At 42.1% G+C, this 27,035-nt stretch overlaps 1 protein-coding gene across 1 annotated transcript in view; it reads right to left on the bottom strand.

The window, feature by feature from the left end:
• The window catches only part of Akap13 (A-kinase anchoring protein 13), a 283,527-nt gene extending 270,982 nt beyond the window's left edge, over positions 1-12,545 (bottom strand). The window contains exon 1 of the mRNA XM_051148733.1: positions 12,446-12,545. The gene's annotated coding sequence lies outside the window, so the exon portion shown is untranslated. The remainder of the gene's footprint in view (positions 1-12,445) is intronic.
• Between the last annotated feature and the right edge of the window lie 14,490 nt (positions 12,546-27,035).

Here is a 27,035-nt window from a genome sequence, read left to right as displayed (position 1 = left end):
AAACAACAAATTACACTAGAATTTTCCCCTAGATAATGTCATTTATTCCTCAGTGTGACTTCTCTGTGTTAAATCCAAATCATGAATTTCTAGATGAACTGCACATTACTGGAATGATGAAAACCCAGTATCTTTTATGAGGCAGAAGAACTATCTAATGACCCTAGCTTAAAAGACTGTAAGGCAGAAAACAGCCCATAAAAATAAGTCTACTGGAAAAAGCAAAGTTACATACGGCTATCCCAAAAATCATAGCTCACAATGGATCCTTTTCGCTGAAGCATAGACTGAAGCATAAAGAGTTTTGGTTCTGGAATCAGAGCCTCATTAGGTTAAGTCCCAACACTGAGCAAGCTATGTAGCCTTTCTGAGCATGACTCCTTATCCATAAAATACAGTAAGCAGCCCCACCCTCTTAAAGTGAAGAACACATGGGCTGAGCTTAGGACGTCACCTCTTTAAATGTCGTCACACAGCAATGAAGAGTCTAAATCTTACAGCTGTTATTTTAGTGAACTTGCCCCTGGCCATTTCAACAGCCATCAAGCTGAGGGGAAAATATCATTTTTCTTCTGGTCATATTTGGGTCCCGAGGCATTTCACAGAGGAATCATTACTTTTATTTGCACTCAGGAAGGGAATGTCTCCATTTAAGAGTGCATATCCTAGGGAGCTAACTAGTAAAGTGGTAAGCGTTACACTGCCACAGCACTTGGGCAAAACAACCAAACAATACTTTATCACGGTCAGGGCAGGGAACTGTGGTATTTCACAGAACTCACGGGCTAGGATGCAATGTGTAGAACGGGGACCGCGAACAACAGTCTACCCGTTGTTCTTGGGGCTTCAAGTAAAAGCTTTTTGGATGATGGTGTGAATAAAAAGCATGAAAAATAGTCAGCATTTTATATTCACTACCAAATAAATTATGAATCACAAAACTTACAGTAGTCAGTTGCTCTTTTAAAACAATTAAAAATAAAAATAAGGTGTTTTCTTCATAAAAATCAAAGTGGAAATGCACTGTATGAAGAAAATAATCCCTAAGGAGGAAAAGATAACTAAATTTTATGTGGAGAAGAAGAAAAAAAAAAAAAGACTGACATAAAACCAAAGATAATTTTATTGAAATCAAAACATTCTTATGCTGATATTTAAGAGAAACAATCAACTGAGAGAGAAAAAAATATGTGACATAAGGGAGAACCTAAAAACAGCTCAGATCAGTAGGTTGTACAGCTTTAAGTTTTCATGTCTGACTTGACGCAGACCTCTCATCTCATACAAAGGTGTTCAACAGGCTTACGGCCTTACTTCTGTAACTGATCTGTCATCTGCATTGACAAGGTAGCTGTCTTATTAGTGCCCTGCAAACAGATCATGTCATACTTCTAAAAAGATATTGATGAGTGTATATAATTATATGTGAGATACTATTTAAAACTCACTATTGAAAATTAGTAAAATTGGGGCTGGAGCAATCACTCAACAGTTAATGACACTGACTGCTCTTCCAGAGGTCCTGGGTTCAATTCCAGCACCTACATGGTAGCTTACAACTGTCTGTGACTCCAGTCCCAGGGCCTCTTCTGAACTCTGGGGGCCCTGCAGTTAAGTGGTGAATAGACATACAAACAAAATGCACAAAATAACTAAATAAAAGAAAAAATGTAAACCAAATATGGTAGCCGATAGCATTAATCCTAGCACTCAGGAGGCAGAAGGAAGATATCACTAAGTCTAAAGCCAGCCTGGTCTACACAGTGAGTTTCAAGCAAGGAAGGGCTCTGTCTCAAAATAAATTTGTAAATAAATAAATAAAATAAATACCCAATTATAGGGGTGCATGCTTCAATCACAGCACCTGCAAGTCAAGAGCTCAAATCTCTGCGTTTAAGGCCAACATGGCCCTAAACAGTAAGTTCCAGGTCAGCTAAGACTACTCTTTGACTTGATGTCTTTTTTTTTTAAGTAAACAAACAAACAAAAAAAAAAAAAAGCAAAAAAAAACCGAGACAAGCAAACAAACCAAAGGACCAAACATGCCTGGCCACAGAGCTCTACTTTGTTCTTTTGGGGCTGGAAAGACTGGCATTCATGTGGAGTACATTCATACCTAAAGGTGAAACGCTTGTATGCACAAAGTGAAATTTTTAAAATAAAATAAAAACAATAAAATCTGGGCTGGTAAGAAGGTTCAGCAGGCCAAACTGATGCTTGCCATCAAAGACGACAACCTTGAGTTTGTTCCACAGTACCTAGGTAAGAAAGAACTGATTTTAGCCGGGCGTGGTGGCACACGCCTTTAATCCCAGCATTCGGGAGGCAGAGGCAGGTAGATCGCTTTGAGTTCAAGGCCAACCTGGTCTACAAAGTGAGTCCAGGACAGCCAGGGCTACACAGAGAAACCCTATCTTGAAAAACCAAAAAAAGAAAAGAAAAGAAAAAAGAAAGAACTGATTTCTTCAAGTGGTCCCGAGACAAGCAAGCACTGACATATATGATAGACCAGTAAGACTGATACATAGATGGATAGATAGATAAGACAGACAGACAGAGAAACATGATTAATTAAAAACTAATTATTAAGAATTAGGGCTAGTCATATGGTTTAGTAGGTTGAGATGTTTGCCATTAACCCTAACCCTGGGACTCGTATAGAAACAGACTCTCACAAATCGTCCCCTGACTTCCATACACACATTACGGCAACATGTGTGGATGTGCAGGCACACACAGAGATAACAAAACATAAATTTAAAAACTAGTAACTGATACACAATTTGCTTGAGGTAGGAACTCAAACTGCACCAGCTATCTACATCAACTGGCTTGGAGGATGCAAGTGGTGGAAAAGAGGCTCTCCACTTGGCTGTAGAGTCAGTCACTAAGACTACAAATACCTACAGCTACACTGAGCTATCAAGTGTGTTCCAGGAATCTGACCTCAAAAGAAGCCTACACACCATGCACTTCCACCAACTGAGCTATCTTCCTGGCCCTAGGGCCATGCTTATCTAGTACCAAGAAGAACAGATCCATATTCATGATAAAATTTTAAATAAATATGCATGCCAAGATCTCAGAATTTTTCTCCTTTCTGTGCATCAGGTATTAAAGTTTTCCTGGCAAGATTATCTGGACAAAGATTCACAGGTACCTCTGAATGCTGAGGCTATAAACAATGATGCAAAGGAATGCCTTAGGAAAACAATGAGACACAATATTTACCACATTGTATATGAAGAAGGAAATATGCTTTAAAGTAGAGTAGTGACAGTTAGTTATGTATTCCAAACAAGGTAGGAAGTCACCAAAACTTAAACGGGTTCTCAGCAATATGAATTATTCTCTGTAAGTTCTATATCCTCCTCTGGCCACCGCCCCAGCACTAAACAAAATTTAAGCCATGAGAGCGTGACGATGCACTTGCAAAGAGAAAACCATGTGCCTAGAAGTAGATTTTAGAGGCAGTTTCTCTTTGAAACACTTCTTCCTACTAAGAACAAGATCCTAATACACCATGGTGGCGGCGGCGGCAGTAAAACAGACCATATCAAACAGAACTATCTTTTTGTATTTATTTCTAGCCCAAAATAAAGCTACATCTTGTGCCTGTCATAAATCTACCATATCTGTCTATTCCAGGTGACCATGACGATAAAACATAGCTCTGACATCTAACAGTACTGCATGTAAACACACAGCACCTACCCCTCAAACAGGACCTCGTAATAATAAGCAAACATACAACAAAATCAGAAGGAAATAAGCAAACACCAAGTGTTCTTTACTCCTTAAGCATACCTGGTATCCTTGTGTACAAAGAACTCCTAAATCCTTCAAAAGACAGGTGAATGAATGACACAGACTCTCCAAAGATTCAAAAGAGAAGTGTTATCCTGTGTCTCACCTGCCAACTGAGGAAAGATAATCTGATACACTCAGTGTTATAGAGAAAAACAATAGGTTTTTTTTCACTATTAAAACCTGAGTCACTGGCAAATACAGTTTCACAACTGGGTGTGGCAGCTCACACCTAAATACCAGTGCTGTGCGCTCAAAGCTGAAGAGGACTACGTGGAGTTCCAGGGCAGCCTAGGCTATATAAGTGAGCTCCAGGCAAGCTACAAAGTGAAAGCTTGTCTCAAAATAATTAAATTAAAATAAATTAAACAAGCGATTTCACAGAACAAAGCAACATAAGAGCAGAAGAAAAGCACTGGTCATGCAGGTTACACAACTAATGTGACAGGAACACTGCACAACTGCGAGTCGTATCCCTTCCACTGAACAGCCTGGTCAAGGAGAAGCCATTTTACCGGAGTGAAGCTAGTCGTGAGGAAGGTAGTAAAGACAATCCCTCCCCAAATTATCATGTATTACCATGTATTGTCATTTTTCCAGAGTCTACGTCTTTCAAAATGCTCACAGGAATGAATTAAGAGAATTCACATTTAACAGGCCTACACAAAAGTTGAGCTGAAAGTGAATTATCCATGTCTTTTTCCAAACTTTCTACCCAGTGTTCTTTCTCCCAATCCATATAATTCTACTCTTGCATTAACCAGAAGTTATATACCCCAAAAATCATGCTGGACCAAAAGCTAGGGGAGTGAGGAAAGCTATCTCCACATGAATTTTTCTTCTTTACCCCCTACACTTCAGTACTGCTAAAATGAGCTTTAAAAACTGGCTTTCCAACTTCTAGTACGTAAGTTAAGCATGAACTAATTAAACGTTTATAAAACACTTTGAAGATGTGAGCAAGCGTGTGAACGTTAATTATTGGCTCCCATCCACAACGGTCACTGTATATGAGAAAAAAATAAACTAATGGCAAGCTCTTGCTACTTTCCAGGCACAAACATTAAAGCCTAGCATGTTTTTAAGAATTCCAGGAAAACTTTTAAGAGTAGACCACAAATGATTTCTTATAACAAGAACAAGTTGGAATTTTAAGCTGACTACTTTGGATATAATTATATCAGGGTGCAAAAAAAAAATGTGGCTTATAGCATTTACAACAAAACTAGGATATATCAAAAGTCCTAGATGAAAGTCATAGTTCACGTACTTGGAAGAAAACCAAATCTGTGAATGGGGGGATTATCTACCTTATATAATATAAAGAGTTAAGTAAATGAACACATAAGAGGCATACAAGTTCCTTTCTTTCCTTTACTGACCTGTTTAAAACAATTGGGAAAGATCGCTCCAGAGTGGCCTACGCTCTCGGCATGTATGCAGAACCAATTTGGAAGGAAGGCCCAAACAAAAGTTTTGGCCATTCCTATCCACTGATCTAAGCAAGCCTTTAATCCTCAAAAGGAGAAAGTATCTTAACCAGGCCCAAAGCTTCATGTGACCAAGTAAACATTTACACTCATGTGACCAAATAAACATTTACACTATTTTTCAACTCCTGTCGCCACAGTGTTTTCCTAAGTAATCGGAGAACTCCTTTGTATTCTGAGTCTAGCTCTCCTGTTGAGGGAACCTAGGGGGAAATTTCAAAATCTTCTTCAGCTTCTCAAAAGTAACAAATTACTTCCATGCGATGCCACAATCCACTTCTGAAAACCACCTACCTGACAAGACTCAATGGCGAGACCAAGGAGAGATGTCCTTATATATACATAGCACCCAAGCCATTCTGAGATTTTGTAAGGGATCTATGGGTAATAGAAAATGTTAGGTTTACAAAAAGCCTCTCAAATATCTACCACATTTACCACAGCCATCAGATGGAAAAAAGAATACATCTAAAAAGCAAAGCTAATGTTGATATAGTTCAGATTCTAAAACAACCCAAAAGCTCGTCAAGTTTCTGTTAATTTCACAATATAAAACAGTGTTTGTTATAAATCCCACAGTGTTTTCTTCTGAAAATACAAATTTTTCAAAACTGTGGGATCTTGTAAAATAAAAAGATTAGTTATATATTCTCTTAATCTAAGAGGGAAGAACCAGGGCACACTGAAAACTACACTTAAGTAAAACTGAACCCCAATGGTGTTAAATAGCTGTGTCTAACACCTGCCACCTGCGACCCTGATCTGGGCTCCAAAGGCTCTAGCTTCTCTGGCTCTGTTCTCTGGACAATTAAGTTAGGCTCCTGTAAACATAGCAGAGTATCCTTAATAGTGTCAGGGTGTCAGGGATTAGCTTTCTCCCATGGGGTGGGTCTCAGGTTGGGCCGTGCATTGGTTGGACATTCCCTTAGTCTTTACTATCTTTATCTCTGCACAACTTGTAGGCAGGGTAATTTTGGGTTGAAGGTTTTGTAGGTGGACTGGTGCTCCCCTTCCACCACTCTGAGTCCTGCCTGGCTAGAAGGTAGCTGCCTCAGTCTCCATGTTCAGAAAGACACACATGGCATATACTCATTTATAAGTGGATGTTAGCCATATATTACAGGATAACCATACTACAATTCACAGACCAAAGCAGCTAAGTAACAAGGAGGACCCAAGGGAGGCCCTCCTTGAATCTCACTCAGATGCGGAAATAGAATACACAGTTCAAGTGGGTGCAGAGAGGGAACTGGGTAGGAGAGGGTTTGAGGAGGGAAATGAGGGGGTTGTCAGATGTGGGGAGAGTGGGAAGGAGAAGGGAGAGGGCTTGGAGATAAAAGGGAAAGCAAGAGTGGGAACATCACTGAGACAAGCTTACCTTCAACAGGGCAGGCTACAGGGAGGATATGGGGATGTCTCTAGCTGAGCCTCCTAACAGCAAGGAGACATGTGGGAGAAAAACATGGGAAACTAAGGAGACATAATAACAATGTACTGAGTGAAGCTTCATTTTCCCTAGCTCAAATCTGTGTGCAGGGTGAACATCTATACGGCAGCCCTCCTGCTGGCACGCATACCTATGGAGGGCAGGTAGGTGTCAGCTGTCCTCCTCTTATCTCTCTCCACTGGGTGAACCTGGCACTCATAGACTGGCTAGACTAGCTGGCTGGGAAGCCTCAGGATCCTCCTGTTCGCAGCTCCCAGCCTTTGGATTACACAGTGCCATGCCTGGTCTTCAAGCTTACCACATTAAGCACTTTACCCACAGAATCATTACCCAGGCCCTCAATATTTTTTTCAAATGAATGCTAATAAAAATAAATCAAATATATGTTAGAAAATATAGTACTGTTCAAATTAGATGTGAATAGCTGGGTTTTGTTAGGTATAATCAAGGCCAAACCTACTTGTATAGAAGTCTCTGTTCCGGCTCTAAGCTGTAACTATAGCTCCAAAGCTGCCACAGACAGCATGGGTGTGGCTGCATCTCACTAAAACCTTATTTACAAAAACAGGCAGCAGGCCAGAGAAGACAACACCACGGTGCCAAAAAACAGAATACCCAAGGGGTTGCCTATGTAAAGTGGGCAGGAGATGAGCATTAAAGAGACTGGCCAAAAGGTTGGCAGGCATAGCAATCTTGAAAATGGCAGAAATGTTCTGTTTTGACCCTATTGAGTTATAAGCAAGGACGCTTTATCCTAAACTCGCTAAACTCTATGACCTTAAAATGAGTGTGCCTTATTGCATTCTGTAATAACCACAACAAACTTGATTGGCTTTTAAAATGTACTTAAAATTTTCAGTATCAATGATATGGACAAGCCTGACCTCTTGAGCCATAATAATCAATTCAACTTAACATAAATTAGCTAGCTACACGGCCACTGACAAGTAACTTTAGGAACTTTTTCTTCTCCTAAAAATAGGTTAGTAATTTCATTCTCACGTTTCTATTGTTTTCCCCAAGGGGGGTGTTGATAACTAAATAATGAATGTAGGTTAAATGAAGTGCATCAAGCAACAGAAAACTGATTAAACTCCTTTCTAGTCTGATTTAAGTATTCTGACACTCTGTGTCCACTGTTTATCCTGGCCTCACCTGACATCAAGTGCTGGCATCCGAGGTCAGGTGCTGAGTGGACAGCAATTGACATCTAACAATAAGCACGCTGAACCAGAAATATTCCATGATAAATAAAAGAAAACATGAAAAGAACCAGACAGGGACTGAAAACAGGTCAGCTTTCCCAAGCAAGAGGAAGGGTAGGCGCCATATAATACTTTAGCTGCTTTCCAGGAGAAGTAACAGCAAAGCTAGTGGCAGTCTCCCCTGTGGGGCTAGGATTTACATTTTATCCATACCAGGAGCCAATCAATGAAACCGCAGCACCACACAGTATAGTGCTTTCTGGCATGTGTTTCTCACATTGGTAGCACTTAGCTGACAGGGTAGTACTGGGGGGAAGGGAGTAAGAAGCAAAGATATTAAGTCTGAGAAAGAAAACGGTTTGCTGAAGACCCACAGCTGATAAATGGCAATGTGAGATTGTGGCTGCACACCATGTGCTTTTAGTAGAGATGACACAAGAGAACCATCTTGGGGTTCTTCAAAAACTCAGCCTTTAACTTCTAGGGTCATTTCCCTATGCTGACATCAAAAACACCAATTGATGGCCATGTGCCACAGGAACTGATTCCTAACCTTTCAAGAACAATTCATTATTTTGGGTGGGAGAAACTAATTTTATGACCAAGAGTAGGCCTAGGATCAGAAAATAACAATTTCTACAAGAAGCCTTCATGACATAAAGAGTAAACACCTCACACCTTTTCCCTTTTTTTCAACTCACCATCCACGTCATACAAACTTCCCAAGATACAGCTCTGAAGAGGTAAAAGAAAAAAGCACCCCCACTTCCCAACACAGAAATCAGACAATCACAGTATTTCAATACTGGATCTGCTAGTCCAACAATCACAGCAAAGACTGATAAAAAATGAGTTTGATCTACTTACAATGATCCAGTCCACAGAAAGGTGGACTATAAAACTATAAATTTGAGGACACGTACATGAAATAAACTTTTCCCTACAAACAGCTTCCTTCTCTCTTCCCGAACGTGGTAAGCTGGGCAGAACACACAACACAATGTCATCACTTCCATATGAATATCCATCCTTATCAGCAATAACTATAGCTCAGGACTGTTGGAATGTACTTAAAAGTTAACTTTAAGAGAAGCAACCATCAGCCGGGCTATGGTGGAGCACGCCTTTAATCACAGCACTTGGGAGGCAGAAACAGGTGGATCTCTGAGTTCAAGGCCAGCCTGGACTACAGAGCGAATTCCAGGACAGCCAGAGCTGTTACACAGAGAAACCCTGTCTTGAAAAACCAGAGAGAGAGAGAGAGAAAGAGAGAGAGAGAGAGAGAGAAGCAAGCATCAAAAGCCAAGCTTGCCCAGGTAGCTTGATCAGAAATATTTACACCCACAGTCTTTAAGTTTCATCAGGTAAACAGTTCTAAAACATATCTACTCCATTTGGCATTTTAAACATTCTAAACTAAGTTGGTACAACTGACTTTAGCCACTTCTTCCTTCTGTAAATAGAGGCACTTGAAAAGGCAGGTGAGTGGTGTGCTTAACTCTCTGAACTGTGTGTTATGCTAACACAATGTCAACCTGAAAAATGTCATAAAGCCATACATACAATTTTCAAGACCAAGGTAGAATAAAGGAAAAGTTAAGCTAACTATAGCTTAGATGGGTGGTGGTCTGAATGAGAATAGATTTGGATGCATGGTCACCAGGAAGTGCGGCGTGCATTTAAATGATGCTGGAGAGTATGCCACTGTGGGTGGGCTTTCAGAAGTCCAAGCCAGGACTAGATGATCTCTTTCTGCTTCCTGAAGCTCCAGATGTAGAGCTCTCAGCTACCTCTCCAGCACCATGTCTGCCTACATGCTCCCTGCCATGATGACAATGGACTAAACCTCTGAAACCCCAAATAAATGCTTTCCTTTGTGAAGCTTGCCATGGTCATGGTGTCTTCACTACAACAGACCACTGACTAAGACAGACACATTGCTAGTACTGAAAACAATCCATTTCTTGTCACTTCCCAAGCTATACAGCTCTAAGATTTCCTACCAGGCCAACAGGTGATGAAAACAGTATCATTTCTCGCATCCTTCTGTTCAAATGACATCTTTTAAATTTTTACACTCATTTGTGTGTTTAGAGTTGGGTGGGGGTTAAAGTGTCACAGTGTTGATGTGGAGGTAAGAGAACAGCTTTCAGGAGTTGGTTCTTTCCTATTATGTGGGGTTCTGGGGCCTGAACTTGGGTCATCTGGCTTGGTGGCATGTGTCTTTACCCACTGAGCCATCTTCTGTCCAGAAGCATCATTTTAAACCACTTTTTAAAAAAGTCATGTATAACGTATCAAAATTATCATTTTAGCTACCAAGAAGCAGCCCCACCTACACAATACTGGACAGTGTTCTAAGCCCCCCACACCATTTTCATGCACTCCTAAGAACATGTAAGGTTACTACCCCTTAGAAGGAAAGTTACAAGCTGGGGGGAGGGGGTGAAGTGCAATGTTCAAGGCTTCAAAACCAGTCAAAGAAAGGGTAAGGGTCTGAACTCAAATTTACATAACTACAAAAAAGTGAGTTTCTTCTGCATTATGCTCCCTCCCTAAGTTTCACAATAAAGGGGCGGGAAGAGCTATGAACCACATCTGTTCAGCAGTTTAACAGTCTCAACAAGGCTAATGGATCTTCATGAGTTCAAGACCAGCCTGGGCTACACAGTGAGACCTTATCTCAAAAAAAGAGATTTAACAAATTCTCCTAAATAAACTAAATTTCACCACAGACGTGCAAGGTTATTATCATATTGTACAAGGCCCCACAACTAATGGGTCTCTTCTGTGAACACTATCAGTTGCCAGTAAAAACTGCTTCACCAAATCAAACAAAAGCCGAATGGCAACCATGTGTACAGACTTTTCTAGAAAACAAAACATGGGTAACATGTTATCACAGTCCAGGGAAGGAAAGCAACTGGTATCCTGGTCAACCTATTTTCTAGGCAATGTTTGTTATGTTATGTAACTCCTTGATAACCTCCAACTTCTGCCACCCTCCTTCCCTCCGCCCAAAGATCATGAATTCTGAATCCCTGTGCCTTAAGAAGATTTTTCCTTGGATTTATCAGGTAAACGAAGCTGGATTTCAAGTAAACAAAAGCCAAACAAAACGGACAACCCAAACACCATGTCTTCACATTATTCACAAAGAACACAAGGCAAAATATCATTTGCAGGAGTTTTCAAAGAAAATTTCAAGTTTAACAGATGTCAAAGAAACACAACTGAAAAAAATTAAAAAAAAAAAAAAAAAAAACCACAACTTAAATGAACATGAAGTGGCATATGGCCACTGTGTTTCAGTAGGAATGACAGATACTTAAGCTACTTGAGAACTGAAACAGAATTACCATCACAGCGTAAGTCCAGTCAACCAAATGCAGTGGAATGAATTCCACCCAAAACTTGAGAAGGCAAGTGCTTAATGCAGTTTGTAAATCCACAAGAAACAAAGGTGTAAGAAAGTGACACTGATTTATCAGTCATCTCAACTGATGGGAACTCCTTTACAAACAATGACCTTTCAAGAACTGCAGCGCTTACCCTGATTTGGGCAAGCCAAAGGTTTGGTTTGGTTTGTTTCTGTTTTTTTGTTTTGGGGGGAGGGGGAGAAATGAGCGACTTCTGGAAATAAAGGAGATAAGGTGAAGGTAGTAACCAAAAAACAAACAAACAAAAAAACAAAAAACAAAACTCATCACTTTGTATATTTATTTGCCCAAGGCAAAGAACTCTCAAAATAACTTCATTATGGAGTGGAAAAGCAAAGACCGAACACTAAAATATTGCTCAATCCAACTTTCATTGTCAACTCCTGAGTTCATAGTGGGGTCTAGAAACTTAAAGTGACCCAATATTTTAGCTGAAAGGTGGGGCGGAGGATATACACTTTCTAACGAGAAGAAAACCGAGTTTTCCCCCCCTCCCATTAATACCTTTTTGCGTCTCGCACCCTAGTTTAGTGTCAGCGAGCCCTATATACCAAACGGAGTGATTCTCTAATTCTGAAAGTGATTGAGGCTGCACCGGGGCTCCTTGGCTGCGGAGTTGAATGCTCGGTTCCCCGAGTGCCAGCCGCGCCCCCGGTCCCCCTCAGTGGGGAAAGCGCGGAAAAACCCCCAAAGGCGGCGGGGGCGCGCAGTGTTTACCCTGCTCGACTGCCCCGGGGACCTGCTCGCTCCCGTGGCCGCAGACTCTGTCGGAGCGGCGCGCCCCACCGAGCAGCCGTCGCTCAGAGAACCGCAGCAGGCGCCACAGAAGCGGGCAACAGGGGAACGTGGGTCCGAGGAGGCCCGGCCGCCGGTCGCGCTACCCACCCTCTGGCCGCGGAGGCTTCAGAGGAGGGTCCGCCACCCGCGTCGCTCCCGCGCGCCCCGCAGCCCGCGCGCGCGACCGAAGGCAGCCGAGGGGGAGGGGCGGCTGCGCGCGCGCCCCCTCCTCAGACGCCCAAACTTCCCTGAACTCCCGCAACTAAGTTGCGCTCTCACCGTGCGGCTCCCGGGGCTCCCCCGCGGGCCGAGCCGGAGCAGCTCCGCACCTTGGCCGCGGAGAAGGACAATAGGCGGCCGCTCCCTCGGCGGCGGCGGCGGCGGCGGCTGCTGGAGCAAGGAGCAAGCACGGCGGTCTCGACCGAGCCCAAACGCCTAGCTGCCGCTGCTCTGGCTCCGCGACCGCCCTGCACAGAGGCCCGCCCACCGGCGCATGCGCCGCCTGCGGACCGAGAGTAGGCGGGGCAACCTGGCAAGCTTAGGAATTTCGATTGGACCACTCAACTGCCCATCACCTTCAGTGAGACCAATAGGAAGTCTTTCTGACAGTCGGCTCCGGTTGCTAAGGAACGATGAGGTTGACCGCCGCGGCTGCCAGGCGGCAAAGTGATCAAAGTCGGGTAGCTGGCAGCAGCTGTTGGGGAAATGCCCACCCACCTATCCGCCCCATCTCCGGAAGCCGCCCTTCCTCCGTGCGCCTGGTGCCTACCTAAGTCGGAGCACTAACCACACTTTGACAAAATTTACTCGTTTCACTTCCAGCCAAGAGATGGGAGTCTTCTTAAGAGTCCAAGGTGGAGCGACACTAGATACTCAACAAGTGTGTTGGGTGGGTGCACGGTCCATTGGCGGGATGAAGATTGTCGCAGTGTATCCTGTGACTTTGAGCTACTCAATCACCACAAAATCATCGCCTTCAAAGGCCATGACTTCATGTTGCCATAGACTTCAGAAATAATCTAGTGACTTGTGAGAAACGAAGTATGGATATGTGCCAATAATGACCCAAGAGATTATACTAATTGGTACAAGAAGAAACTTCTTTTTGATAGTTACATATTGTAATGCGTTATTAAGAAAAAAACATGCCTATCATGCCGAACAATTTTGACAGATGTTATTTCTTTGGTCAATAGAAAGTTGGAGTGGGAAAGGTCAGGGAGTATAAATGTTAAGTAAGAAGTGTAAGGTTTTCTGTGCAGCTCAATATTAATTTATACTGGAAATAAGAAAGAGGGAGAGCGGTATCGACTGGGAAGGAATAGGACAGAATTCCTGCAGCACTGGCTCTGTATTTTGATTTATTTGGTAAAAACATATGAATATGAAAATACCATGCAGCTGCATCCCTATGATGAATGTCCCTTTGGGGCACCGGGCTTCTGAGAGCTATTATCAGTTGATTGCTGCCAGACAAGGGAGAGTCAGTTTCCTTTAAGGATTAGATCCCCAGGGCTGGAGAGATGGCGCAGGGGTTAAGAGCACTGTCTGCTCTTCCAAAGGTCCTGGTTTCAATTCCCAGCAACCACATGGTGGCTCGCAACCATCTAGAATGAGGTTTGGTGCCCTCTTCTGGCATGCAGGCATACATGCAAACAGAACACTGTATACATAATAAATAAATAAATAAATAAAAGAATTGGACCCCTTTGGTGAACCATGCCTAAGTGGATGGCCCAGCACCCATGCATATTTGGACAGTACAAGTTGAAGACAGTGGATTAAATTTTTTAAGAAAAAAAAAAAAAAAAAAAAAGGAGCCAGGCATGGTGGCACAGGCCTGTAATCCCAGCACTCCAGAGGCAGAGGCAGGTAGATCTCTGTGAGTTCGAAGCCAGCCTGGTCTACAAAGTGGGTCCAGGGCAGCCAAGGCTACACAGAGAAATCCTGTCTTGAAGAAACAAACCAACAAAGGAATAAGAAGTTGAGAAGGAGCCAAGTGTGGTGGCGCATGCCTTTAATCCCAACACTCAGGAGGCAGAGGCAGGCAGATTGCTGTGAGTTCCAGGCCAGTCTGGTCTACAAAAGTGAGTCCAGGACAGCCAGGACTGTTATACAGAGAAACCCTGTCTCCAAAAACCAGAGGGGGGTAAAAAAGGAAAAAGGAAGTTCAGAGGCATGGAGTGGGTAAATACATTATAGAATGTACAAATTTTTCAAAGAATTATATGAAAAGAATCTCATTACAAAAGTCAGTTTTTTAAAAACAGTAGTGCAAGATACAGACATGCAAAAAAAAAAAAAAAGCTGCAAAAAAAATTAAAAATCACTGCCACTTGGGAAGTTGTAATCCAGGCAAGCTCACTACCATCACCCACATACCTAACAGAGGGCGTTAGGAGTGTCCAGTGATTGTGCCAGGGATTTACCTTTTAAACATTACTACTTGAAATTTTTTTCATATTACATATTTTACTCACGTTTTCTCATCCTCTGGTTCCTCCCATATCCTCCCTACCTCCTTACCCATCCAACTTTCTTTGGGTTTTTTTTTCCCCCTCAAAAAAAAAAAAAAGAAAGAAAGAAAGAAAGAAAGAAAGAAACACAAAAATAGAAATCAAGCAATCAAATGATAAGCCCCTTCCCCCAAAATAAAACGAAGCAAAATGAAACAAAGACTCCCCAAAGATGCAGTTGAATTCATTTTATGTTGGCCAATTACCCCTGGGCATGGGACCTGGCCTGAAGGTGATTGACATACCCAGTGAGACTGCACTGGAGAAAACTGATTTTCCTCCTTCGCCACTGCATATTAATTGTGTATAGCTCCTTGCTTAGGAGTGGCAGCCCATGACCACTTCCCCCTCTCCGTGCAGGCACTCCCTCTGGCTTGAACCCTTGTAAATCTTGTGTCTGCCTAAGCACATAGGAACATCAGACCGACTGTGTCTAGAAGTCACTGTTTTCTTGAAATCATCCATCACCTCTGGCTCTTACAATCTTCTTGCCTCCTCTTCCTCATACTTCCCTGAGCCTTGAGTGGAGAGGAGTGATCAAAATGTCCCACTTAGGACTGAATGTTCCAATGCCTGCCACTCTCTACACATTGTGTGCGTGTGGGTCTCTGTGTCAATTCCAATATACTACAAGAAGCTTCTCTGATGTGGATTGAGCAAGGCACTTATCTATGGGTATAGCCATACCATTAAGAGTCATTGGATTGCTATGTTCCTTTAGCAGAATATTAATAGTGATTTCTCCCCAGACCCATGTGCTATCTAGTTTCAGGCTCTTAGCCACTTTAGCAGTGTACATTGCGTTCCATCTCATGGAACCACAAAGTGGTTAGTTACTCCTGTAACATTTGCACTGCTATTAAGCTAGTATGTCGTGCAGTCAGGTCACTGTTGTAAGCCGTAGGTCTTGTAGGTGGGTAATATTAGTAACTACTTTTCTACTCTGGTATCTTTCAGAGTACCTTCCAGTACCATGGCAGCTAATCAGTAAAGGCGAAGCCTCTAAACAGGCACCAGCATAACGCTTCCACATTTGATGACATAAGTGTTATCTTCAGCAAACAGGGCCTTACCATCAGGTTGTAGAGAGTAATCAGTGCTATTGAAAATACCCTGAAGTTTGAGGGTTTTTATATGGCGCCATTGGGCAAGAACTCAACAAGATAGCACTCATCCGTGGCACTGGAGATTTTACAGGGCAGCATAAGATGTCTAGTTGTCTCCTTTATTATTTGGTGGTTCCATTTAGATTCCTTTCATATGTGTACATATTTTAGGACACTTCTACAATAGTAGGTTTCCACAATGGTTTTTTTAAAAGTCCTTTAGTATTACTTTGTCCCTCCCATTAGTTCCCTCTTTACTCTCCTTGTCTGTCCCCGTCTCAATTCAATCCTCCAAGTTTCCCCTTTGTTTCTCCATGACAATACACTCTATTGCCCCTTCCTTGTGAACACCTCTCCTTCTCCCAGTTCCTTACTAGCTCCCTAACCTCTATGGTTATTTGGGTTGTAGCACACATATTGAAAGCTTCAAATCTAACATCTACATATAAGAAAAAACACAATATCTGTCTTACCACACTAGGGATGGTTTTTTTTTTCTTAGCTCTATTTATCTGCAAATTTCATGATTTTTTTAAATAGCTGAATAATATTCCATTGTGCAAGTTTTCCACATTCTCATTATCCATTCATCAGTTGGTAGACGTCTATGCTGTTTCTAGTTTCTAGCTGTTATGAATAGAGCAGCAGTGAATGTGGTTGAGCTAGTATCTCTGTAGCAGGATGTAGAATCCTTTGGATATAGATCCAAGAATGATATAAACTGGATCTTGAGGTAGACTGATTTTCAGCTTCCTGAGAAACCACCACACTGATTTCCACAGTGGCTATAAAGAAGTTTGCACTCCCACCAACAATAAATAAGTGTTCCCTTTTCCCTGCATCCTTAACAGCATGTGCATTGTTTTATTGATCTTGGCCATTCTGACTGTTTTAAGATGAAATCTCAAAGTACTTTTAATTTGCATTTCCCTGATGGCTAAGGATGTCGAACATGTCTTTAAGGGTTTCTCAGCCATTTGTGTTTCATCTTCTAAGAGCTCTGTACCCCACTTTTGAATTGAATGATCTTTCTTTCTTTCTTTCTTTCTTTCTTTCTTACGGTTTTTCAAGACAGGGTTTCCCTGTGTAGCCTTGGCTATACTGGACTCACTTTGTAGACCAGGCTGGCCTTGAACTCACAGCAATCCACCTGCCTCTGCCTCCCAAGTTCTGGGATTAAAGGCGTGCGCCACCACCGCCCAGCTGAATGGTTTTTCTTAATGTTTAGTTTTTTCTTCACATATCTTAGATACTAATGTTCTATCAGATGTGTATTTGGTAAAGATCTTTTCCCATTCTATAGGCTGCTGCTTTGCCCAAATTGTGGTGTCCTTTGCCACATAGAAGTTTTTCAGCTTCATGAGGTCCCATTTATTAATAATTGATCTTATTGCCTAAGCTATTAATATCCTGTTCAGAAACTCCTCCTCTGTGCAAATAAGTTCAAGACTATTCCCTCCCTTTTGGGGGGCGGGGCATGTTTCGAGACAGGGTTTCTCTGTGTAACAGCCCTGGCTGTCCTGGACTCACTTTTGTAGACCAGTCCGCCCTCAACCTCACAGAGCTCCTCCTACCTCTGCTTCTAAGGGCTGGGAGGAAAGACGTGCTCCACCAGACCCAGCTGCTGGATATCTGATTTTATGTTGAGGTCCTTGATCCATTTGGAGTTTTCTTCAGAGTCATAGATAGGGACCTATTTTTCATTCCTCTTTATGCAGACATCCAATTTGACTAACACTATTTGTTGAAAATGTTCTTTTTTTCCAGTGTGTACTATACATTCAACATAATCTCCATCAACATTCTAGCACAATTCTTTATAGAACTTGAAAATTTTAAGAGTCTTCAACTTTGTATGGAAACACGCGCACGTGTGTGTGCGCGCGCACACACACACACACACACACACACACACACACACACACACAAACCCTCTGACAACCTAAAACAATCTTGAGTTTATTCTTTTACTAGGAGTATCCAGCGAGGTGTGGTGGTGCAGGCCTTAAATCCCAGCACTCAGAAGGCAGAGGCAGGCAGATCACTGTGAATTCTAGGCTAGCCTGGTCTACAAAGAGAGTCTAGGACAGCCAAGGCTACACAGAGAAACCCTGTCTCAAAAAACAAAAAGACAAAAAAAAAAAAAAAAAAAAAAAGCCATTTTTACAACACTAATCTTACTGATTGATTAGCATGAGAGATTACTCAATCTTCTGGTGTCCTCTTCAATTTCTTCCTTCAGTTCCTTAAAGTTTTTAATTATACAACTCTTTCATTTTTTTGGTTAGAGTTATCCCAGGATTGCTCTTTGTCTTTTAGTTAATTTGGCTAAGGCTTTGTCAATCCTGTTGGGTTTTTCCATGCTCTAAGAACCAACTCTTTGTTTCACTGATTCTTTATATGTATTATTTTGTTTGATTTTTCTTTTTTCTTTTTTTTTTTTTTTTTTTTTTTTTTTTTTTTTACTTATCCTTTTGGGGTACTATTTCTTCTTGTTCTAGAGATTGCAGATATGCTGGTAAGTTACAAATATAAGAACTCTGTGATGTTTTCCACTGGGCACTTAGGGCAGTGAACTTGCATCATTTGTCCCATAGGTTTGGGTATGTTGTGTTTCTATTTTCATTCAATTCAAAAAAGTTTTAGTTTCCAATTTGATTTCTGTTTTGACCCATTTTTCATTCTCTAGTGAGTTGTTTGATTTCCTTGACTTTATATAATTTCTGCTGTTTCTGTTGTTGTTGGTGGTATCTGACTTCATCCAGGGATTAAGTGGAGATATGGTGCTGTTTTAATTTTTTATATATATATTTGTTGAGACTTACAAAGTGTCCTAGCACGTCATCAATTTTTGAGAAAGTCCCTTGAGCTTCTGAGAAAAAAAGTATAATCACAGTGTTTGGGTGAAGTAGTCTGTAGATGTCTGCTAGGTCCACTTGATTTATGACATTATGCAACGTCAGCATTCCACTGTTTAGTTTTTGTCTGGATGACCTGTTAACTGGCAAGAGTGGGGTGTTGAAGTCATTCATGTCCACTGTGTGAGGGTCAACATCTGGCTCTAGCTGTGGTAATGTTTCTTTTATGCATGTTGGTGCCTTTGTCTTTGGTACATAAGTGATCAGAATTGCAATGTCATGCTCATGGCTCTTTCCTTTAATGAGTTTATAGTGTCCTTCCCTATTTTTTTCTGTTTACCTTTGGTTTGATGACTTTTTTATAAGATATTAAAAGGCTACACCTACTTGCTTCTTATGTCTATTTGCTCTGAATGTCTTTTTCTATGCTTTTACCCTGAAATGATAGCTATTGTTATTTACAAGTTGTGTTTCTCAGATGCAGCAGAGAGGTTGATCCTTTTTGCTTTCTTTGTTTGTTTTTTAATAATTGCTTTATTTTTAGTGCATTGGTGTTTTGCCTGCATGTATGTCTGTGAAAGAGTGTCATATCTTGGAGTTACAGACAGCTGTGAACTGTCATGTGGATGCTAGGAAGTGAATCCTGGTCCTCTGGAAGAACAGTCAGTGCTCTTAACCACTGAGCTATCTCTCCAGCCTTTGATTCTGTTTTTCAATCCAATCTGTTAGTCTGTTTCTTTGTATTGATAAAATATTTACATTTTATCAATATTAACTGATTTGGATTTGTTTTTTAGGGTTTTGTTTTTGTTTTGTTTTTTTTGGTTTTTTGGGTTTTTGTTTTGTTTTGTTTTGTTTTTTGGTTTTTTGTTTGTTTGTTTGTTTGAGACAAGGTTTCTCTGTGTAGCCTGGGCTGGCCTGGACTAACTTTATAGACCAGGCCAGCCTCAAACTCACAGCGATCCACCTGCCTCTGCCTCCCAAGTGCTGGGATTAAAGGCGTGCGCTGCTACCACCCAGCTTTTTTTTTTCTTCTTCTTTTTTTTTTAGGGTTTTTTTGTTTGTTAGTATTTGGTTTTGTTTTGTTTTTTCTTTCTTTGGTTTGGTTTGGTTTTAGAGTTTTGGTTTTTAAAGACAGGTTTTCTCTAGGTAGTCCTGGTTGTCCTGGATCTCACTCTTCAGAAGAGGCCAGCCTCAAACTCAGAGATCTGCCTGCCTCTGCCTCTGCCTCTGGATGTTTTTATATTTTACATTTTCTTTGACTAGGCTATCAGTTTCTTTTATCTTGTTTTCAAGACCCCAAGTCCTCTCTTCCATGTCTTTTAATGTTGGGTTTTTGTTTTGATATCTTAAGTTTTTCATTTCAGTTTGGGTTTTCTTTATTGGTTCTATTTCTACTTTCAGGTCTTGAAATGTTTTCATTATTTTATTCAACTATGTTTTCACAAGTCTTCACTCAGGCATTTATTCATAGCCTTTCCAATATCCTTGAACATATTCACAATTGCTATTTTGAAGTTCTTAGCTTATACTTCAGCTAAACTACATTTCTTGGGGCCTATTACGATACAGCTAATGGCTTCTGGAGGAAGCATATTGTCCTGGCTGACCACGTTTATGTTTTTGTGCTGGGATTTAGGCACCTCGAGTTATGATAGCTTAAGCGTTTCTTGATGTAGATAATCTGGTCTCATCTTTGTTGGCTGGGTGTTCACTCTTTGGTTGCTGTTCTCCACTTGGGATCCTAGGCAAGTCTGGGGGTCGTGGCGTCCCTAGTAGAAAGCGTATCCATGGGTCAGTGGGTGACAGGCTAAGTGGGTCTGTGGGAAAGAACTAGAGAGACCCTGTCCACACCTAAAGGCAAGGCCCTGGGTGTTGGGTATGTGGTGGAAAGTGGGTTCCTCCAAGTGAGTTGCAATAGTATCAAGAATATGTCTGGAGAGAAGACAGGGTAAAAAGGGTTAAAGGGACCGTGTACCTGAGTCTTGAGTTTGGGTGGAGAAGGGGCACCTGAGAAGAGGCTGTGGCAAGGCTGAGGGTGAGACTGGAGATCCAGATCAAAAAGAAGGGCAGAAAGAATAGTGAAAATAGCCCCCTCCCCCCAGTCCCATCCTGGTGCAGCCACTTGTTGGGGGAGGGTGCCAGGTGGAACATGTTTCCGGAGACTGGTGCCTGATGGGAAGGAATGCAGATGGGCTACAAGGGAAGGCAGAAGCATCAGGCTCTTTGTCTCGGACAGGCTCCTAGCATTGGCTGACACTTGCTTCTTTTTGAGTAGACCCAGTTCTCACATAGATTTTCTTAGTTCATCCTTACGAGGTGATTTTTTTTTTCAGGTCCTCTCTTTCTTGTGAAATTATTTCCAAACACTGTTTACCCCTTCCCACACTCACTCTAACCTCTCTTTGTCAGTATTTACTGTGGTGACACTCTCCTGTAATCTCAGCACTTAGTAGATGGAGGTCAGACGGAGTTCAAGGGCAGCTTCAGCTATGTAGCTAAATCAAAATGAGCCTTGGCCACATGCGAGAAAAGCAAAAAGTTGGCACAAGGGGAAGAGATGATAGTTCTACTTGTAGTCCTGACTCTGCCACAAAGGACACACCGTGAACACCTGGTCACTTCTTAAGAAACAGACCCTAAACTGGACGGCGGTGGCACACGCCTTTAATCTCAGCACTCGGAAGGCAGAGGCAGGCTGATCTCAGTGTGTTCGACGCCAGCCTGGTCTATAAAGTGAGTCCAGGACAGCCAAGGCTACACAGAGAAACCCTGTCTTGTAACGAAAAGAAAAAGAAAAAGAGACAGACCCAAAAGCAAAGAGCCTGACCAGAAGTCGTTGCTACCCTGGTGTTTGACCTTCTCTTAGGACCTGGCTTACTTGCTACAAAGACAGCAGTGATATCTTGCCAAGCCATTGCTCAGTGATCAGAGATAGTGCCATTCCATGATCCCACCTCCCTGGGAACTTTAGGGGACTGCCCAAGGTACGGGAGTACCAAGAGGCTAGCACCACTATGTCTATGAATTCACCTGGAAGTCTTTGTTCAGTGTAGATTATGATCCACTACATCGGAGGTTCTGGGATTCTGCATTCCTGAACAAGGTCCTGGCTGCTGTCTTAGGACCCTACGTTGCGAGGCAAGGGTCTAATCTACATCCTGAAGACAAGCCCACCTTAGGAAGTACTAAAGAGTGGGTGGCGTCTCTCTTTATTCAGATTCAATTGAAAAAGGTCCTACCTCAGAGAAACTGTCCTTAGCCCCTCAATCTTTTATGCAAGAATATTAAATTATGTATTGATTCACACGGGGCTTTGCAGGCTTTGTTCTCATGTATAATTTTATCCAGTATTATTAGTCAATTTAAATTTGGTGTACGGATTTTTTTTTTGGGAGGGTCATTTCTTGGGATCAAAATTCATAGATTTGCATATGCTTACCAAGAATACCTCTTCCTATGTCCCTAGCCCAATAATTATTTTCATAACCAAGTTCTCTGACTTCCTTTGGGTCGCTTCAAGTACACAAGATTTCTGAAGACAAATGGCTTCTCTGCCCAAGCAGACTGTACATAACTTTGAGCCTGGCGCCACCCTGAAGGAATTCACTGTTTAGAAAATTTGCCAAGATGATCTCCGTGTATACTAACCTGAGCACAGCTCATTTTTTGTTACTTGTTTTGTTTATTTTGGAAGACAGAGTCTATGTAGCCCAGGCTGGCCTCAAACTTGCTTGAAGATGGCGTTTGTGTTCCCGATCCTCCTGCCTCTACTTCTCCAGTGCTGGAATTACAAGTATGTTCTATAACAGCCCATTTTTTTTAGAGAGAAAAAAATGGTACACTGAGCAAGCAACAGCATGAGTGGAGAAAAACTTTCATTAAAACCCTTTGTGGACATGCATACCTACACATACACACACTAAATAAATGTGAAAATAAATAAAAAACAAAACCTCATGCTGGAGGCCAGCAACATAGTTCATCAGGCAAACAACCTGTGGGTTGAGACTGCTTTGGAAGACAAATGACACTTTCCCAAGGGTTAAATATGAGACATCCTGCATATCAAATATTTACATTACGATTCATAACAGTAGCTAATTATAGTTACAAAAATAATTTTATGGCTGGGGGTCACCACAATGTGAAGAACTGTGTTAAAAGGATCACAGCATTAAGTAAAGGCTCTTGACACCAAGCCTGATTTTCTTTTCATTTTTTTCAAGACAGGGTTTCTCTGTGTACCTTTGGTTGTTCTGGACTCACTTTGTACACCAAGCTGGCCTCAAACTCAGAGATCTGCTTGCCTCTGCCTCTGGAGTGCTGGGATTAAAGGCCTGTGCCACCACGCCTGGCAATTGTTTGATTTTCATCCTGGGAACTATGTGATGGAAAGAGAGATGTAACTCTGGAAAGTTGTTTTCTAATCTTCATACAAATGCCCTAGCGTATGCACATGCACGCACATATGTGTGCAGAAGCACACACATAAACACACACAAATATGTATAATTTAAAACAAAAACTTTGTTGGAATGCTTTCTTTACATTCACTTTTTTACAGGACAGAAATTAAAATCACCTGGTGCACATTTAGGCACAAATACACTTCATGTATATGAATATTGCCTAAAACATGCCATCTTTGTTGCAGGGCGGGCTGCGACCACTGCAGTGTGCTCATCTGAAGCGGGAACGTCCAGATGTGCAGAATGGCTATGAGCACAATCCAGTGCATTTGCCACACCCATGTTACAATACCAAAAGATTAACTGGACACCTCTAAAGTAACCTAGTCCCTAGCGGAAGCTATTCCTGACAGTATGGAAAGCATAACAAAAGATGATTTTCAGAAAGCTGAAAATTGATCTACCATGTGACCTGACTATTTCATTGCTTGAGAATATCTCAAGAAGAAATGAGATTAACATAAAGAGCAGTTACCTAAATACTTATGTTGATTGCAGTACTATTCACTGTAGTCAAGAAATGGGATAAAGGCAGGTGTGGTGTCACACACCTTTAATCTCTGCCCTAGGGTAGAAAGAAGCAGGCAGATCACTGTGAGTTTGAAGCTAGCCTGGTCTACTAAAGGAGTCCAGGACAGCCAAATACAGGGTGTCAGGCGTGGTGGCACACGCCTTTAATCCCAGCACTCTGGAGGCAAAGGCAGGTGGATCGCTGTGAGGTCGAGGCCAGCCTGGTCTACAAAGCGAGTCCAGGACAGCCAAGGCTACACTGAGAAACTCTGTCTTGAAAAACCAAAAAAAAGTACAGCATATATGTGTGAATATTATTCAGTCATTGTTTTTCTTAATGAAATCCTAGGGCTGAAGAGATGGCTTAGTGACTGAGGGTGCTTTCTTGACTTATCAGGAGAACTGGAATTCAAACCCGAGTATACAAAATGGGTACCTCCCAAAGCCTGCAATTTTAGCTACAAGGGTCCAATGCCCTTTCTGGCCTATCTAGATGCCTGGACACACACACACACACACACACACACACACTCTTTCTCTCTCCCTCTCTCTCTCATACACACACACACACACACACATTCTCTCTGTCTCTCTCTCTCATACACACACACACACACACACACACATTCTCTCTCTCTGTCTCTCTCTCTCATACACACACACACACACACACAAATAATATTAAAACACTCTCTTCATATTACTCTTCTTTCCTATGGCAAATATTCTGAAAGCAGTTAGGTAATTCTTCTACTTGCCATCTCTTTCACTGTAATGTGAGCTACCTGGCAGCAGCTTCCTTTACCCCTCAGCTCCTCTAGCACTGCCTGGCACTCAATAAGGACTCAATAAAAGCTGCGCACGAGTGACTTTGTAGACAAAGAGCTACTGTGGAGCACCTTCAAGCTAACTGCCCCCATACTAAAGGTGTGGCCTTCAGAGCACACCACAGCTCTGCACAGGGTGTTGACCTTCACAGAGAGGAGTTTTGGGTTTAACCATTCTCACTTTCCCTGAATACGTTGTAAGCCAGGAAAGATGTCAGGGCCTTATCTAGTAGTGGAAGGACTTTGTATTTCTCCAGTTGACTTGTAGCTATCAAATTAATTTATAAGACTGTTATACCTAAAAACACAAGAAAAATAAACCCTATTTTACAGTCCCTGGCAATATCTCAGCAAAGGATAAAAAAAAAAAAAAAAAAAAAAAAAAAGTCAACACAGTTGGAAGAACAGTTTCTTTTGAGGCCGACAGTTCCTGAAATGTCTGTTCTCATAAAAGATAATGTTGGAACAAACTTGTCCCAGAGCTCTCATTTGTGCAGTGCTGGACATTTTCTTGCTTTTGTGATAGAAATAGAATCTTGATGTTGCCTTTTCTACTTCTCCTTTCGGGCATTTGTTTAGTGTGAGGCCAACTCTGCCACATCCCCAATTCTCCCTGGTTTTCGTGCTCAACCCACAGCCAGCAAAAGATATACCTCATTCATAGGACACAGTGATCAAGTCAGAATGGGACATGGGACACCAGACATTCCAATCAGAGGCAAGAGAACTAAGTTTTACACATACACACACACACACACACACACACACACACACTTGAACTTTTCTTGGATACAATCTTTGCTGTGACACTAGTCTAAGGATATGCTTGTCAGATCTTGTTGGCATGAGCAAAGAACACTTAGAATCTCTAGGAACCCACCATAATAGAAAGGTAAAGTAAAGGAGCCAGCAGTACCCGAGGTGGAAACAACATGCAGGTTTTCAATTCCATAAGCCTATAAGGTCAGAGTGCAGGTGCAGGTTTCCCTGGTTTTTTTGTTTTGTTTTGGTTTGGTTTTGGTTTTTCAAGACAGGGTTTCTTTTTGTAGCCTTAGTTGTCCTCAACTCGATTTGTAGACCAGGCTGGCCTCGAACTCACAGGGATCTGCTTGCCTCTGCCTCCCGGGTGCTGGGATTAAAGGCGTGCACCACCACACCTGGCTTTTTTTTTTTTTAAGTTTCCCCTGTTCTGCATCCACAAGTATTAAGTGACAGAAGACTATGATGGGCTGGTCAGTTCTGTCTGTCTGACCAGTGATGTCTGGTCAGTTCTGTCACCTACTAGCAATTAACTATTGACTGTTTGCTGTGTGTCAGGAGAGTGACTGGTCCAGGGTTACAGGTAAAAGATAAGGGTCTTCTCCTCTACAAAATTACAGTCAAGCAAGGGGAAAGAGCAGGCGAACCAAAGACCAAATGTGTCCTTTAAAAAGCAAATACAGGACCGGGCATGGTGGCACACGCCTTTAATCCCAGAACTCAGGAGGCAGAGGCAGGCAGATTGCTGTGAGTTCAAGGCCAGCCTGGTCTACAAAGTGAATCTAGAGCAGCCAAGGCTACACAGAGAAACCTTGTCTCAAAAAACCAAAACATAAAAATAAAAATAAAAAGCAAATACAGGACTGGAGAGATGCCTCAGTGGTTAAGATCATTTGTTGCTCTTCCAAAGGACCTATGTTAGGATCCCAACACCTATATAGTGCCACACAGCCACCCATAACTCCAGTTCCAGAGGGTACACTGCCACCTTCTGACCTCTGCAGGAGGGTGAGAGTGAGAAGAAAGTATTTGTATTATTTTGACCAAAAAACAAAAAACAAAAACCCAAATCAAACCAAACAAAACAAAAACAGCTCCCCCAATCCCCCGAGGTGATCAGCTTAACAGGAGGAAGGTTGCTAGACTTGGTGGCTCACACAAGAACAACAGCAAGTTCAAGGCCAGCCTGAGCTACATAGTAATACCCTGCTTCAGAAAAAGCAAATAAGTGCCAGGCACGGTGGTGCACGCCTTTAATCCCAGCACTTGGGAGGCAGAGGCAGACGAATTGCTGTGAGTTTGAGGCCAGCCTGGTCTACAGAGCAAGTCCAGGACAGCCAAGGCTACACAGAGAAACCCTAAACAAACAAAAAAGGGTTACTTTGGCTTACAGGTTTCAGTTTAGGAATCAGGAGAAACAAGGGTAGGTTTAGGGTCCTTCTTTTCTCTTCAAAAGCTCATCATTAATGGCTTATCTTCTGTTGGACCCCACCTTGTATAAAAGGTTCCATCATCTCCCAAGCTTTAGAACGCCAATACATGCACCTTTGAAGGGAATATCTCAGATCCAAACCATAGTAGTGTCTGAGTGGATGAGACATACGAGTTGGATCATAGAACACTTTACTGGGTAAAGTGTATCTCAGGGGGATAGGCTATATGTACACGTGTATTCAGAAATTCAAAGGCATGGAAGTGTCAGAAACCCGAGAAACTGCAGAAGCAAAGGACAGGAAGTGAAACTGAGGGAGGGCAGCAGAAGGCCTGCTGGGAACTACCCAGTAGGCTGCTGTGTTAAGGGCTCTAGCCTTTAATCTAGGA

Source organism: Acomys russatus, chromosome 7 (assembly GCF_903995435.1).
Source record: "Acomys russatus chromosome 7, mAcoRus1.1, whole genome shotgun sequence".
NCBI classification, from domain to species: domain Eukaryota; kingdom Metazoa; phylum Chordata; class Mammalia; order Rodentia; family Muridae; genus Acomys; species Acomys russatus.
Note: the sequence above shows the minus strand (reverse complement) of the source record. Positions and strands in the feature narration are given on the sequence as shown.